Raw genomic sequence first — 15,616 nt, forward strand, 5'->3', positions numbered from 1 at the left:
GTCAAAAAAGAAAAAAAAAAAGCAAAAAGATAGCTTACTAACTCAAAAATTTTAAAATATGAAGCTATTCTGTTAGAAAAAGATGATTTAACATAAACCACTAATAGTCCCTTAACCCAGCAGGTTTTCTAACAGAGGATCTAAATTTTAATTAATTACCATACAAAGGTCCAACCAGACCTAGAAGGAACTCCCTTCAGGACAGGACGATAGATGGTTCCTCCTGTGTGATTGAGGGGAAAAGCCACAGTGGATATTCAGTAAGTAATAGGGAAACTCTTGTAGAAGAAGAGTTAGGAAAATTGCCTAATGGTGAGTTCTTTGCACTCAGCCAAGCCTTAAAATACTTACAGAATCAGGAAGGAGTCATCTATGCCAATTCTAAGTTAAATTTGGACTAAATGAGGTCTTATTAATATCAAGGAATAATTGAAACCCCAAACTTACAAGGTTTTCAACAAAAGCAAAGTTTGCTAAAAGTTAACAGTGTAACATATGTAATCCTAATTTACAATCTTGTGGCCTTAGGCAGTCTAGTCCACAAGGAATTTCACTTTGGAAAAGAATGGTTATCATCTTTGAGAGAGAAAAAAAATTTTCATTCTGAAGGTTTAAGCAAGTTTTGAAACGTTAATTGTAAAGGAAATTCTGTGTATAAACATATTGGCTAACGGTAAAGGGGCATCATCTAGTTTTTCTGTGAACTGGACCTTAAAGTAAAAAGCACAGTGGGTTTTGCTTAAAGCATTAACCTGCTCTGTAACAAAAATTATAAAAGGTTAAAAAGAGTCTATAAAATTCTTACCTTATGGTCAGACATTAAAATTGGATAAATATGTCTACAAGCTTTTATTAAAATTGAGTTTAACATTAACAGCACACTAATATGAAGGTAAAATTTAGCTTATCTGGTATAAAATCATACAGGACGCATTGTCAAATATAAAATGGTGTTTGGCTTTCTTTGGTCTAAAAACTAATAAAAATAGGTGCCAAAGGAAATTTCTCAGCAAGAAGGCACTAAGGACTATAAAGTCCACTGCTGATGTCCCCACATTCAAAATAAAAGATCAATTTCTTAGAAATTATATACTTGGTTTATCCTCCACCTTCTCTTCCCTTAAAACAAAAGGTCTTTTAGCACAGGCTGCGCCCGTGGAGTTTCCAGTACATCAGCACCAGCCTGGGAATCACGTTCTCATCAAAGGGTGGAAAGAAGGGAAACTCAAGCCAGCCTGGGAAGGAGGCTACCTTGTGCTGCTAACCACGGAGACTACTGTTCCTACAGTGGAAAGGGATGGACACATCACACCTGAGTCAAGCAAGCACCATTATCATCAGAATCACAGGCCATTGTTCTTGGATCAAGCCCTACAAAATTAAAGCTAAGAAAAGCTTAGTCTACCTGTCTTTTCCTTTCCTTTCCTAACCCAGTGCCTATATCTATTACTATTCCTACGAGTAGCAACCCTAACCCCACTTTAGAGCGTTTCTATGGTTTAGGAGCAGAGGTCACTGGAGAGTATCCTATAGGCTTCTTTAAGATGCACTTCGTTCTTCCTCCTCCACCTCCTACAACTGCTCCCTTCCCAAACCTACACAATCAAACTATGCCTCGCCTCATGCCAAATGACAAAAGCAAGGTCTCAGTAGTAGAAATAGGAGACCTAAGGCAAACCACAGCCACTGAAACAGGGTATAAAGATGTAAATGCCTAGATAAAATGGATTAGGTATTCCGTTCGCACTTTAAACAACAGCAACTGTTATGCTTATGCGCATGGTAGGCCAGAGGCCCAGGTTTTTCCTTTTCCACTGGGATGGTCCTCAAATCAAGCAAACTTGGAGTGCATCGTAGCTCTTTTTCAAGATTCTACCACCTGGAATAATGAATTGTGCCAAGCTCTTTCTCTGCTATTTCCTGAAGTTCAACACCCTGCGGGTCAGCCCCCAAGGGCCATCCAGCCTCCATCTTCCAAAACCAATTTTACCTGGTGTCTCCAACAACAAGGGGAAAAATTTGGCATTCCTTGGAGACTTAACAGGATGCAGTGAAGTCAGGCACTTCCAAGAGCCGACCTATCAGTCTGTCCTTATTCATCCCTGAGTGGATGTATGGTGGCATTATGGAGGACCTTTACTGGACACTCTGCCAAATAATTAGAGCAGTACTTACCCCCTAGTTCAATTGGCTATCCCTTTTACTCTGGCGTTCATCAACCAGAAAGAGAAAAAAAAAAGTAGCCTCAATTCTTACCTCTTTAACAACTATAATAAGTATACTCCTTCTTCTGAGGTATTATGTTGTACCACACATCCAAGAGTTAATCAAAACAACGAAGCCAAGACATGTTAAGCAAGTTTGAAGAGGAAAACTATAAAGTAAAAGAGGAGGGATTGTAGAAAATAAAAAGTTTCCTCTTCAAAGTTCCCCTTCTTGTTAAAGAATAAATCATAAGCGTTAGAAATAATAGTTTCTTTTAAAGGCCAACTTCCTTCAAGCCTCTTTGCTTTGTGCTAATGACTCTTTGTTAAGCCCTGTCCTATGTAACTGTTGAACATGCTCACAGGCACGTCCCAGCTCACGGCCCATGCCCCTTCCTTATTTGGAAACGTTATTGCTTCCTAAACCTTTTGTAAGCAACTTCTTTGTTCTTCCCTGCACTTACCTATTTAGGAAAGTTTTAAGCTGTTAGCAAATCGGGTATCAGTTTAAGATTGTGAGGTCCTGCTCCAGCCAATGGATGCAGGACACAGCAGCAAGGATGACCCAAATGCATAAGGGATAAATAAGTCTGTTTTTCTTTTGTTCAAGTGTGCTCCCACCATTGTTCCATCTGCAGAAAGTAAAGATGGCCTTGCTGAGGTCTTTTGTCTCTGTACTGACTTTTCTTCGTGGCATTGATTATCTATTTCTAACAATTTTGGTATTTCTAACAATTTTGGTATTTCTAACAATTTTGGTATTTCTAACAAGGTGGGAGGTGGGAACAGATGCAAGGACCCACAGCCAGAAGAGAACTTTTACCCTAGAAAAAAATTTCAAGTAAGTGGAACCAAAAACTGGCCTCAGTCACTAAACAACCACATAGACAGAAATTCAATTGAAAATGCTCGTAGAAAGTCTTGCTGTGTCAAGTAACAGCTTCTTGGTGTAACAGCTAACATAAATTATTGCTAAATAGATATTTACATTGAATCGGATAAAGTAACTTGCTTTAGAAATGACTACAAATAAGATAGGTAGGCTGGGCGTGGTGGCTCACGCCTGTAATCCCAGCACTTTGGGAGGCCAAGGCAGGTGGGTGGATGACCTGAGGTCAGGAGTTTGAGACCAGCCTGGCCAAAATGGTGAAACCCTATCTCTACTAAAAATACAAAAATTAGCCGGGCGTGGTGGCAGGTGCCTGTAATACCAGCCACTTGAGAGGCTGAGACAGGAGAACAGCTTGAACCCAGGAGACAGACGTTGCAGTGAGTTGAGATTGTGCCACTGCACTCCACCCTGGGCTACAAAGAGCGAAACTCTGTCTAAAAAAAAAAAAAAAAGCTAAAAGCTGGGAGCATTTTATCAAAATGTTGAGGCTTAGATGACAACAGTTATTTATGAATAGCTATCTAGCCATCTATTAATGAGTTGCTTGGTCGTAGAGTCTTAACCATTTGCATATAAGAGAGAAAGCATCTCTGTTATCTCTGTTCGCTGTATCAGGGAATCATGCATTCACCACAACACAATGTGGCTGGACGTTAAGGAATACAGTTTAAAAAAAGGGACTTGGGAACCCAAATAACCTAGACTCATCTGTATTTTAAGCAACTAGTCTAGCTATAATTTTTAGCTATTGCAAGCTATGGGAAGCAAGGGTGGGGCGTCTGGAGCGGAAATGACAGGCAGTCAGCACATCCTGTATTTCCCGCGGATGGCAATGATAGTGAGTTTGTCAACCCCCTGCCTCTGCTTCACCAGCTGATTTCACAGGTGTGCCTGATGAAGATTCTTGGCTGTGTCACTTGCAAAACCTGCTCCATCTCAGCAGCACAGTGAGGACTTTGAATTTTTTATCTGATGTGCAGCTTCCCTCACAACCTAGCAGCGACTCAGTGTCCTGGAGGCGTTTTCTTTCTCCATCCCTGCCTGGTAGCCTGCTCTGCCTGCTGAAGTCTTCTCCCCTGGGAAAGGACACTTCCCCTTGGTGCTTCACAGGGAAACCGTTTTGCTCAGTGGTCACCAGTGGTTCCCCAGCATCCAGAAGTTGCTGTGTTTGAACAGCAGGACAGAATTTTTCCTGAGAAGCAACAGCAGTGATTGGCAAGGGGGCAAATGGTGAGTGGGTTTCCCTCACACGCTGCACCTGCTCCATGGAGGAAATGCATCCCGTGGGAGACAGCAGCACCACTGCCAACAAAGCCCCTCAGGTCCTAACCTTTCTGCTTTGCTTTGGGGAGCAGGAAGGATTGGGGTGTAGAAGAACCTCATTAAACCTCATTCAGTATCACTAATGCACTCACTCCACCCGAAACATTAATTACACTGACTCCTAGTCATTTGCTACTTTTCTACAACATTTCACCAACTTGAAAAGCTCAACTGTTCAGATGAAAGCCATTTTATAAAATAAATAGACAAATAAATTTATACATTTTATCTGTCATCCCCAGTACTGTGGTAAGTTAAAACAAAGATGCCAAGATACAAAAACCTCAATATTCTATCTGAGTTGCTATTCTGCCTATTTCTTTTAAAAGTATTTGGTAGTAATACTGGAATTGAACATTTGCTTGTTGTGGCTAGAAAGGCTTAGTGAATAAGACATATGTACCTTCCCGAGATGACCAGGAGATGGCGCCCCGGCTAGTGTGGGAAACTACTGGCAGGCGCTTCCACCTGCAGGAACCGATCTGAACTGGGGGAAAAGGAGGGGAAAAAATATTCAGGGTATTGCATGGACTGATAGAGGTTTAGGACAATGATCTCAGGATCTCCTCAACATTTTATGAGTCTCTCCTATTTTGAGAGACTGCATGAATAACAAGAGGAGCAAAATAGGAAGGGAGAGAACGCTTAGGAAGGGAAATGATGGCATCGTTTTAAGGGCATTCTGCAGGAAGGGACTGTGCTAAGTGCTTTCCATGAATTATCTTCAGCCCTCAGGATCCTGTCCTGTTCGGGGAGGTTCAGTGAGTGGCTGAAGCCCTCAGGGCTGAGAACAGTCTCGAAGCCAGAATTCAGACTCAGTTCCGACTGGAGCCACAGCCCATCCCCTGAAAGATACACGTGTTTCTTTAAGGGTAAGGGGTTCCTGGGGCCTGTCTAGAATATAAGATACCTAAGAAGGAAACTCACATGCAATTTAAGAGGGATAACGGTAAACACGCTGCACACCCATCCAATGTCTTTGGTAGTGTTTCAGATCAGATGTATTAGAAATAAAATGTCCCTGGCCGTGAGGAGTTACTGCCTTGTTGAGCAATGGGAACATGGAAGACAGGACGAGGGAAGTCCACGTGGCTAAAAGAAGCACATTTAGGGGGTAGGTGAAGCAAAAACTCGATGTCCTGATAGGTCGCATTTTGCTGATAAAGCACAAATTCCAGTGACCTTTCTAGTCAAGAAGAAAAGCCTGCCACCTTTTTAAACACAAGGACAGCTCTGTGATTCTAGCTCCACTACTCTCCTCTGCCCTGAAGTGAGCTCTAGTTCTTTAGAATAGGGTTGACATCACCCCCTCACCACAGGGCTGTGACGGAATCTGAGTGAGGTGTATTTTGCCATTGGCCAGGTGTACCCAAGTTTGTCAATGTTGTTCAGAAGTTGTAACAAACAGGAAAGTTAATAACGAATAGTCACCAACTGTCCACTCCATGCCAGCTCCGGTCCTAAGCACTCACGTGTGTTCCCTCATTCTCAGGACCCCCTTTCCAGGCTGACCACACCAGCAGATGAAGAACAAGGGCTCGGAGCTGTGCCCTGTTGCATCCCAGCAGCCAGACTTCCTGGGGCCGCTCAAATTACTCAGCCCCTAGGGACTCACCTTCTCATCCATCAGCTGCAATTAATGTGACCTGCCTCATTTGCGGTTTGTGATGTTGAATGAGTTAAGATTTCAAGGGCAGAGCTTAACTCATTCATAGAAACACATGTCACTAAGTCATCATACGGTGCTGGGACAGTGGTTGGTAGGAAGGGCTTTAGAAAGAACATACAGAAGACAGGGTTGCTTTGGAAAGGAGAAATCTGTCAGCCCCACTTCCGAGAAATCAGCAAAAGGAGAGAGGAGGTAGATGCGGACTAAACCCAACTAGCCTAGGACGCAAGTGGAAGCCTGGGATGGTGACAGGAAGGCCAAATGGCCGTGGTGGTCAGAGCATGGCTGGGGAGATCGAGGCCAGTGTGCACTCAAGGCATGCTGCAGGCATCTGTTCAGACCTGTCCCCAGGCAATGTAGAGGGTATTGCATTGTTTGATGGGATCAGATTAAAGTTTGCTACAGAGTGCCTTGTGCAGGATGGACAGGAGACGAAGAGGAGGGAAGGGCACTATAGAATAGAGGAAAGAAGCTGAAATGCTTAGGTGTGAATCAGTTGCCACTAATTGCTAGTATACTGCTTAGCAGGCCTAGGAGACAGCTTGGAATGAGAGAGACAGGAACTGGTGTTGGACAGAATGTGACGAGGGGCGGAGGAGAGGGCAGTTGCTACTGCTTGCCTGTGTGCATGTTGAGGCTGTGAATCAACACAGGGTGTGAGGCAAATCCACCCAGCAATAATACCTGCTGCGTCCATAGAGAACTCTCCTTCCCTAATACATCAGCCACAGGCAGACCGCACCTTGGACTTCAAGCACATCCTCTGACACCTTGTGAAATTTTCTATGGGCATTTTCACTTTCAAAGAATCCTCTGTGCCTGCTTTTTCCAACTTGGGGCAGGGAGATTCCCTGACTGCAACCTCGTTCTAGGCTGGGCTGCCACACAGGAGGATGAGGATTTTGGTGACACCCACCACACCTGACAACAGTCTCCCCTGATCCCTGATCCTGAAGGCAGAGATGCAGCTGCAGGAGACAAGGAAGGCCATGGGAGTGGGCCTGGGAGACAGAGAGAGTCACGGCGGAAGGCACCTATTTGCCCTGGGCTTCCCAGGGATGAGTTAAGAAATGACTTCTCCCACCTCAGTTTTCACCACGCTATGAGGAACGTGTCACTGGAACAGTCTCTAAGAAGCGAGCCAGGGCAATGACCTGGCCCTTGCCAGCCAGCTGACGTGGCTGACTTCAAAGGCTCCTCCTACTCGTCTCCTGCTGCTATCAGGGTCCTGAAATCCAGATTGGTTTATTGATTCATTCATTCATTTACTCATTCATCAAATATTAACTGAGGCCACTTGGGACAAGGTGCAGTAGACCCTGCATTAACCTGCAAAAAAGGCTATTTACAAGAAGACGGTATCATCAAAACTGGACTTCACCATTGCATAGAAGTGGAATTAAATGGATAACACCTAATACGGAACAGGAAAGGCATAAGCATAAGTTTACTCATCAGTCTACATGATTAAGCATAATTATGCCACAAGGCACAGCATTTCTTAGGGGCCACTGATGAGCTAGGGGATTGATAACCTGCAGAAAAGATGAGGGCCATTTCCTAGTGATTAGGCCAAGCTCCGAGCTGGCTCATTTCCTTTTAAGCTCCTTTCCTGTGATGACACTGTTGTTATTGTTATTTTAAATCAGAAGACACATGCCCAGAAAGTCAAAGGCATGTAACCAAAAAAAAAAAAAGAATATATTTTTTAAGATAATATTTTCCCTTGATTATCTACACATTTTATGAAGAAAGCCATATTTTCAAACTGAAGCATCATTCGAAAACTGATTCAATTCTTTCCCTCTTTGTGCATGTGCTTAAATTCTGTGCACAGAATCTATATCGGGCAGGAGGATAGGATAGCCCTCAGGCCTTGGAGATTAAGACACAGAAGAGATGCCCAGAAACCAAGGGCTGAGGTGTTGGGGCTTCCATAGGTATCAATTACACGCTGTGTAGTTTTGTTCTTTCCAACTAGAGGTGGTTTTTAGGGGGGTATTGAGGACTTTCAAGGTTCCTCCATACCCTGGGTTTATATTGTTCCAGTTGCAAGAGATTAATCTACTCAATTAGCCAGAGTGTCATTGCTTAATCACAGTAGTGATCTCCCTGTTGCAAAGACAACAGAGAAGAGGCCAGAACTTGAGCAGGGTGACAGCCTTTGCTTACTGCCCCTTTCTCCCTCCACAGGCAGAAATTCCACTCCAGAAGCCTCCTCACTTTGGAATGAAGAAGGAGAGAGTTGCACTTGGAACTGTCAAGCGCATGGCAACACTTGTACTTGATCTCTCCAGAAGGAAATGATTTTGGACGAAGCCACTCTTACAGTCCCCTCATTAGAGAGGGCAAAGTGGCATCTCTGAGGACAGGGGACCCACTTGGTCAGTCCTGGGTTCTGTGCCCACTGACAGGCAAAGGCATGTCTTGATTTTTGGCCTTGGATTTGCCACTTTTAAAACCAGTGCTTAAAAACCACCTCTCCCTTCTACAGTAGCATTAAATCACCATATGTTGCTAAGCTCACAGCACCCAACAACGCTTCCGTACAGGGGTTAGGACTTTCACTTAACATTGCATGTTCCTCTGTGAGTTAGGTGACCACATTTTTTTATTAAAATATTTCTATTCCTTTTTTTCTTGGAATTTTTTATGTGTTGAAAACTTCTAAGAGCATCCTTGTTTATTTATTGATTTTATCACGCTATCGGCCTATGACAGGGCACACTGATTATAATCTTCCCAGAAAGACAAAATGCTTTATGATGTTTTAATGCAGGAGCTTCTTTCTATAAGAGGCCAGACTGGTGAATATTTTAAGCATGGGCTAAGTGATCTCTGTCGCCATTACTCAGCATTGCCATCGTAGCATAAAGGCAGCTGCAGACAATACGCAAAGGAATGGGTATGGCTGGGTTCCAACAAAATGTCATTCCTGAACACTGGAATTTGAGTTTCATAGACTGTTCGTATGTCACAAAGTATTTTTCCTTCAAAATGTGAAAACCATTCTGGCAGGACATAAAGTATAAGAGGCAAGCCAAATTTGGTCCATGGGCCATAGTTTGCTGACTCTTGTTTAAAGATTTGACACTAGTTGTTAACTATAATTTCTTTGCAGCTTCAGAGTCACTGTGGCGTGACACTTCTAAACCTGTACCAGGACCCAGGGATAAGCCACACTTTTCGTAGCTCAGGGCCTCACTGTACCAGGTGCCCAGGGATTTATTTTTGTTGCCCAGCTCCCTGCCTCCCTCTGTTCTGTGTCAAGGACTTTGCTGGGGTCTCTGAGCTCACCAGGGACACCTCTGTCCTCAGGGCGCCTGAAGTCTCTCCAGCCTAGGGACCCCAGAGCCCCTCAACATGACTACTCTGAGCTTATTGAGCTTCCCAGCAGGGAGCTGCTAAACTGCCGACCCCCATCCTGTCCTCCATTGGACACATGCCACCTTATCCTCCACAAACTCTCCAGGTGACACTAGAAAGTGACCTGGAAGTTCTTCTAGATTTAGCCACCCCAACGGTTTTAATGATGGAGCTGCTTCTGTTACTAGCAATGGCTGCTTGATCATCTCCTGGATGGTGACTGCCTCGATGTCACTCAGGGCTCTCCAGACAAACAGCATCTCTTGGAGATATGCAAGGAAATGTATTTTTAAGGAATCAGCTTATGCAATTGTGGGGGCTGGTGAGTCTGAAATCTCCAGGGTAGACCAGCAGGTTGGAAGTGCAGGCAGGATTTCCGTGTTGCAGTCTGGAGGCAGAATTCCCTCTTCTCCGGGAAAGCTCTGGTGTTCCTCTCAGGGTCTTCATCTGCTCACATGAGGCCCACCTACATTATGGAGGGTCATCTGCTTTACTTAAAGTCAACCGATTGCGGATGTTAATCCAACTACAAAATACCATCACAGCAACATCTAGATTTGGGTTTGACCGTACAACTTAGCACCATAACCTAAACAAGTTGCACAGAAAATTAACCATCACCACAAAACCCAAAGTGCTGAGCAAAGCCAGCAGCATGGTGGGGCTGTTCCCATAAGGAGTAAGAAGGGTCTTATTCCTCAGAAGTTTCTCTTCTGCTACTGACTTGGGGAGAAGGAAGGAGAATTTCCTCGATGAATGTGTTTGGAATGAGTGTATGAACAATTGGAAAACCATCCAGCTCCTTTGTCTTTCCCACTCTGCCTGAAGATCAATTGTTTGCCTCCCAGAGACCTGGTCATGCTCTTGAGGAACTGACATATATTATGCACCTTAATGATGCAAATAAATAAGAGAGGCTCCCACCCACTAACAAGCAACATTTACATACCCAGATATCAGTGAGCAACACGAAATTGTACGGGGGTCACACATAGGGCACTCTGTGCAAGGTAGCCCTGCAGCAGAGGGAGGGCTCAGGTTGCAGAAATGACCATAGCTGTGTGGTTTTTACCAAATCTGTTGATTTCTCAGAGTGTCAGTTTTCTCATCTAAAAATGAATATACAGCCGTCCCCACTTCCCTGTGGGTATGAATCTGGGTCCAGACAGGGACGGAAATGGGACTACACAATGATTTAAACAGCAGTGAATTATTTAGTTCTTTTAAGCAAGTAAATACCTGTAACAAAATCTCTCTATGATTCCCGAGGCTGCAGGAGCATGCCCTAGCAAGGTGAACTTGGAAGAGAGGGCCCTTTCCCAAGGCTACATGCAAACGTCTATGGAGAAGGTGTGCTTGCCACTCCTGGATGACACAGAAGTTTGCCGGATTGCCTGGGTCAAAGCTGGTCCACAAGTGCTGGGCAAGCAGGGAGTGTTAACAGGCTTGCAGAGGACATGTGGTGTTCCTGTGGGTTGGAGGCCTGGAGCTGCTGGCCTAGTGTTGAGGGAGCTGCAGGGAAGTGATCAGCAGGCCAGGCCCTACTAAGAAAGCTCAACATGCCCACTGTAAGTAGGGATGCTTGAGAATTTTGTCCTTAACTGCAGAGCAGCTGAGAAGCAAACTATCGTTTGATAATGAGGAATGCTGGGGAGGTTAAGGGAGACGGTGTATAAAGCCCTGGGCATAGCCTACAGTTTCCACTGTGCTGCCTCAACCTGACTGCAGCTTACCTGGAATTCAGCTTCACTTCTTCAACCTGCATTTTCAGTTGGCAAGTGTGAACCTCTTGATTTACAGTAAATGCCGGTTAGCCAGTGTCTGGAGGTCTGAAAAATGCCTCTTCATATTGGGACTGTAATAGATCCATTGCCTGATGCATGGCAAGTTGATACACCGAAACACTGGGTTGCAGCAGAGACAGAGGTTTAATTGTAGGGCCATTGAATGAGGAGATGGGGAGACTTCAAATCCATCTCCCCTAGGAGGGTTTTTAAGGGTTTGAGTAGCACGAAGTGTGGAGATTGTTGATTGGTCAAGAGTACAAGGCAAAGTCATGGGATGGGGAGAGGAAGCCATTGTATTCTCATGCCAGTTCAGTTCCTCTGTGGGGCTCTTCAAACTGGTTGGCATCAGCTGTTTCACCAGAATTCAGGATCTGCTTAAGCAATTCCCAAACAAAAGCCTTCTGATTCTAACATCAGAGATGCGATCTGTGGGAACAGTGGGGATGTGAATGGTCAGTATCTAGCGAGTGGTCGGTATCTAGCGAGTGGTCAATATCTAGCGAGTGGTCGGTATCTAGCGAGTGGTCGGTATCTAGCGAATGGTCGGTATCGAGCGAGTGGTCGGTATCTAGCGAGTAGTCAGTATCTAGTGAATGGTCAATATCTAGTGCTACACGACTTTTAGTTACAAGGAAGTGGGTCAAAGAGCAGCTTGATTCATGCTCAATTATAACTGTATTTCTTATGAACCTTGTGAGAATGGCTTCAGTATGACAGAAATCAGTTTGTAGACCAAAAAGCACAGAAGTGAAGAAGCACAGGCCAGCTCCCAGCTGTTCACACCCAAAACAGACTTTCCTTGGATGCCTCTGTGTGTCTTGTCAGGCTCTCAGGTTTAAAATGCAGCTTTCAGGCCGGGCGCGGTGGCTCACGCTTGTAATCCCAGCACTTTGGGAGGCCGAGGCGGGCGGATCACGAGGTCAGGAGATCGAGACCACGGTGAAACCCCGTCTCTACTAAAAATACAAAAAAAATTAGCCGGGCGTGGTGGCGGGCGCCTGTAGTCCCAGCTACTTGGAGAGGCTGAGGCAGGAGAATAGCGTAAACCCGGGAGGCGGAGCTTGCAGTGAGCCGAGATTGCACCACTGCACTCCAGCCTGGGCGACAGAGCGAGACTCTGTCTCAAAAAAAAAAAAAATAAAATAAAATAAAATAAAATAAAATGCAGCTTTCAGCAGCTGTGCATGGGGAAGACAAAAAGAAAAACTAGTAATTGCTTCAGAGTTCCTTTGATCATCATTCCCTTTCCTATCTGTGTTAGTTTCCTAGTACTGCTGTAGCACAATATCACGAACTGAGTGGCTGAGACATCAGGAACTTACCATCTCAGATCTGGAGGCTGGAAGGTCAAAGGCAAGGGTGCACAGGCTTAAGTCCTTCTAAGGGTTGGGCAAGGCATCTGTCCAGACCTCTCCCCCAGCTTCTGGTGGTTTGCTGGCAATCTTTGGTGCTCATATGGTGTTCTCTCTGTGTTCCTGTTCATGTCTAAATGTCCCCTTTTTATAAGGACACCAGTCATCTTAAAATAAGAGCCACCTTGGTATCCCCTCATCTCATAGTAACTAATTGCATCTACTCCAACGCTATTTCCAAATAAAGTCTCATTCTCAATTACTGGGGGATTAGGACATCAACATATGAATTGGAGTGGTGCGGGGACACAATTCATACTCTTCCACTTGCCAAGCTCTTCTTTAACAGATATTATCAAACACTGGGCTCACTGGATGCCACATCAAGAAGGTACCACATGTCAGCCACTGCGCTGGGCACAGGCACAAAGCTATGAACACACAGACACAGTCCCTGTGCTCCCTAAGCAAACACTCAGTTACTAGAAAGCGTGATGTGTGCTGTGGTGGGGGAAGGATAGGGTGACATCCTGGAGGTCCTAGGAGGGATGCTCACTTGGGTCTTGAGATGATTAGGAAAGACTATTTCAGAGAAGAGGAGGGGCATGTGCAGAGTCTGGAGCTTTGGAAGACTGTAGGAGCTCACCAGGTTTGCAGTGAGCCTGAGCTGGGTGGGAACAGGGTGGAGGCAAGGGGGAAGTCAGGAAAGGTCGCCTAATCCTCGTTAAGAAGTTTTGACCCCATCCCACAGGCTGGCTGAGGAGCCACAGAAGTGTTCAACTGAGGTGACGTCAAAGAGCCAGTGGATGCTCATGGGTTCAAGGGAGAGTGGATAGCAGAGGCAGGACTGGAGGTTGGAGGCTAATGCAGAAACCCCCTCGAAGCTGATGGCGGTGACCTGATTATGGATGAGGTGGAGGGCGTGGAGAGATGTAAGTGAATTTGAGAGGGAGAATACAAGAAGACACGATTGGCCAGGCATGGTGGCTCATGCCTGTAATCCCAGCACATCGGGAGGTCGAAGCAGGCGGATCACTTGAGGTCAGGAGTTTGAGACCAGCCTGGCCAACATAGTGAAACCCTGTCTCTACTAAAAATACAATAAATAAATAATTAGTCTGGCATGGTGGTGTACACTCATAGTCTCAGCTACTTGGGAGACTGAGGCAGGAGAATCACTTGAGTCCAAGAGGTGGAGATGGCAATAAGCCGAGATCGCGCCACTGCACTCCAGCCCCAGTGACAGAGCAAGACTCTGTCTCAAAAATAAATAAATAAATACATAATAAAGTAATTGTTTTTTTGAGATGGAGTCTTGCACTGTCGCCCAGACTGGAGGACAGTATTATTATCTCGGCTCACTACAACCTCCGCCTCCCGGGTTCAAGCGATTCTCCTGCCTCTGCCTCCCGAGTAGCTGGGATTACAGGCATCTGCCACCATGCCCAGCTAATTTTTTGTATTTTTAGTAGAGACAGGGTTTCACCATGTTGTCCAGGCTGGTGTCGAACTTCTGACCTCGTGATTCGCCAGCATCAGCCTCCCAAAGTGCTGGGATTACAGGCATGAGCCATTGTGCCGGGCCAAAATCAATTTTTTCAAAAAAGAAGACGGGAAGACAGGATTAACTGAGTGTTGTAGGTGGAGGAAAAGGGAGACCATCACAGAAAACTCTCAGTCCTTGCTTGAAAACCAGATGGAGGCAGTGCCATTCACTGGAACAAAACAGCAAGAGCAGCAGGTTTAGGAGGGGTAAAAAATAAACACCTTTTAACTCCAATTTGGAGAGTGCATTGGTAAGTTTCTCGTGTGTTTTGTTTCCTAACCCAACAGCAGAAAGTCTACAATTTTTTGTTTTGTTGCTGGACTTCTTTAAGAGTAAACAGTTTAGGCCTAGCGCGGTGGCTCACACCTGTAATCCCAGCACTTCGGGAGGCCGAGGCGGGCGGATTGCGAGGTCGGGAGATCGAGACCATCCTGGCTAACACGGTGAAACCCCGTCTCTACTAAAAAAACAAACAAAAAAATTAGCTAGGCGAGGTGGCGGGCACCTGTAGTCCCAGCTACTCGGGAGGCTGAAGCAGGAGAATGGCGTGAACCCCGGGGGTGGAGCCTGCAGTGAGCAGAGATCGTGCTACTGTACTCCAGCCTGGGCGACAGTGAGATTCCTTCTCAAAAAAAAAAAAAAAAAAGAGTTTTAATAACCTACAATACAATATTAAAAAAACTACAGCCTTAATGAATTATAAGAAAACATATGGCATTTAATAGCAACATCCAGCTTTTCAGGATATTAAGAGCAGTGTGGCCTTTTTGCTGTAGACCCGAGTGGTTGTTGCCGAAATGGGCAAGTTCATGAAACCTGGGAAGGTGGTGCTTGTCCTGGCTGGACGCTACTCCGGACGCAAAGCTGTCATCGTGAAGAATATTGATGATGGCACCTCAGATCGCCCCTAAAGCCATGCTCTGGTGGCTGGAATTGACCACTACCCCCGCAAAGTGACAGCTGCCATGGTCAAGAAGAAGATTGCCAAGAGGTCAAAGATAAAGTCTTTTGTGAAAGTTTATAACTACAATCACCTAATGCCCACAAGGTACTCTGTGGATATCCCTTTGGACAAAACTGTCATCAACAAGGATGTCTTCAGAGACCCTGCTCTTAAACACAAGGCCCTACAGGAGGCCAAGGTCAAGTTTGAAGAGAGATACAAGACAGGCAAGAACAAGTGGTTCTTCCAGAAACTGCGGTTTTAGATGCTTTGTTTTGATCATTAAAAATTAAAAAAAAAAAAAGAGCAGTGTGTATTTTAGTAAATAGCACATACTTGGAGGAATTACATTAATGAAGTAATTTCACCTCTTCTGGTATACCCGACAATTCACTTAAAGTTTTTTAAATTTTTTTTAATTGACAAGTAAAAGTTATATGTATTTATGGTGTATAACATGATGTTTTCATCTACGTACACATTGTGGGATGGCTAAATCAAGATAATTAACATATATATTACCTTATATACTTA

At 44.8% G+C, this 15,616-nt stretch overlaps 1 pseudogene; it reads left to right on the plus strand.

The window, feature by feature from the left end:
- Nucleotides 1–14,908: 14,908 nt before the first annotated feature.
- LOC100606741 lies at nt 14,909–15,373 on the plus strand (annotated as a pseudogene).
- The last annotated feature ends 243 nt before the right edge of the window (nt 15,374–15,616 follow it).

Source organism: Nomascus leucogenys, chromosome 14 (genome assembly GCF_006542625.1).
Source record: "Nomascus leucogenys isolate Asia chromosome 14, Asia_NLE_v1, whole genome shotgun sequence".
Lineage (NCBI taxonomy): Eukaryota > Metazoa > Chordata > Mammalia > Primates > Hylobatidae > Nomascus > Nomascus leucogenys.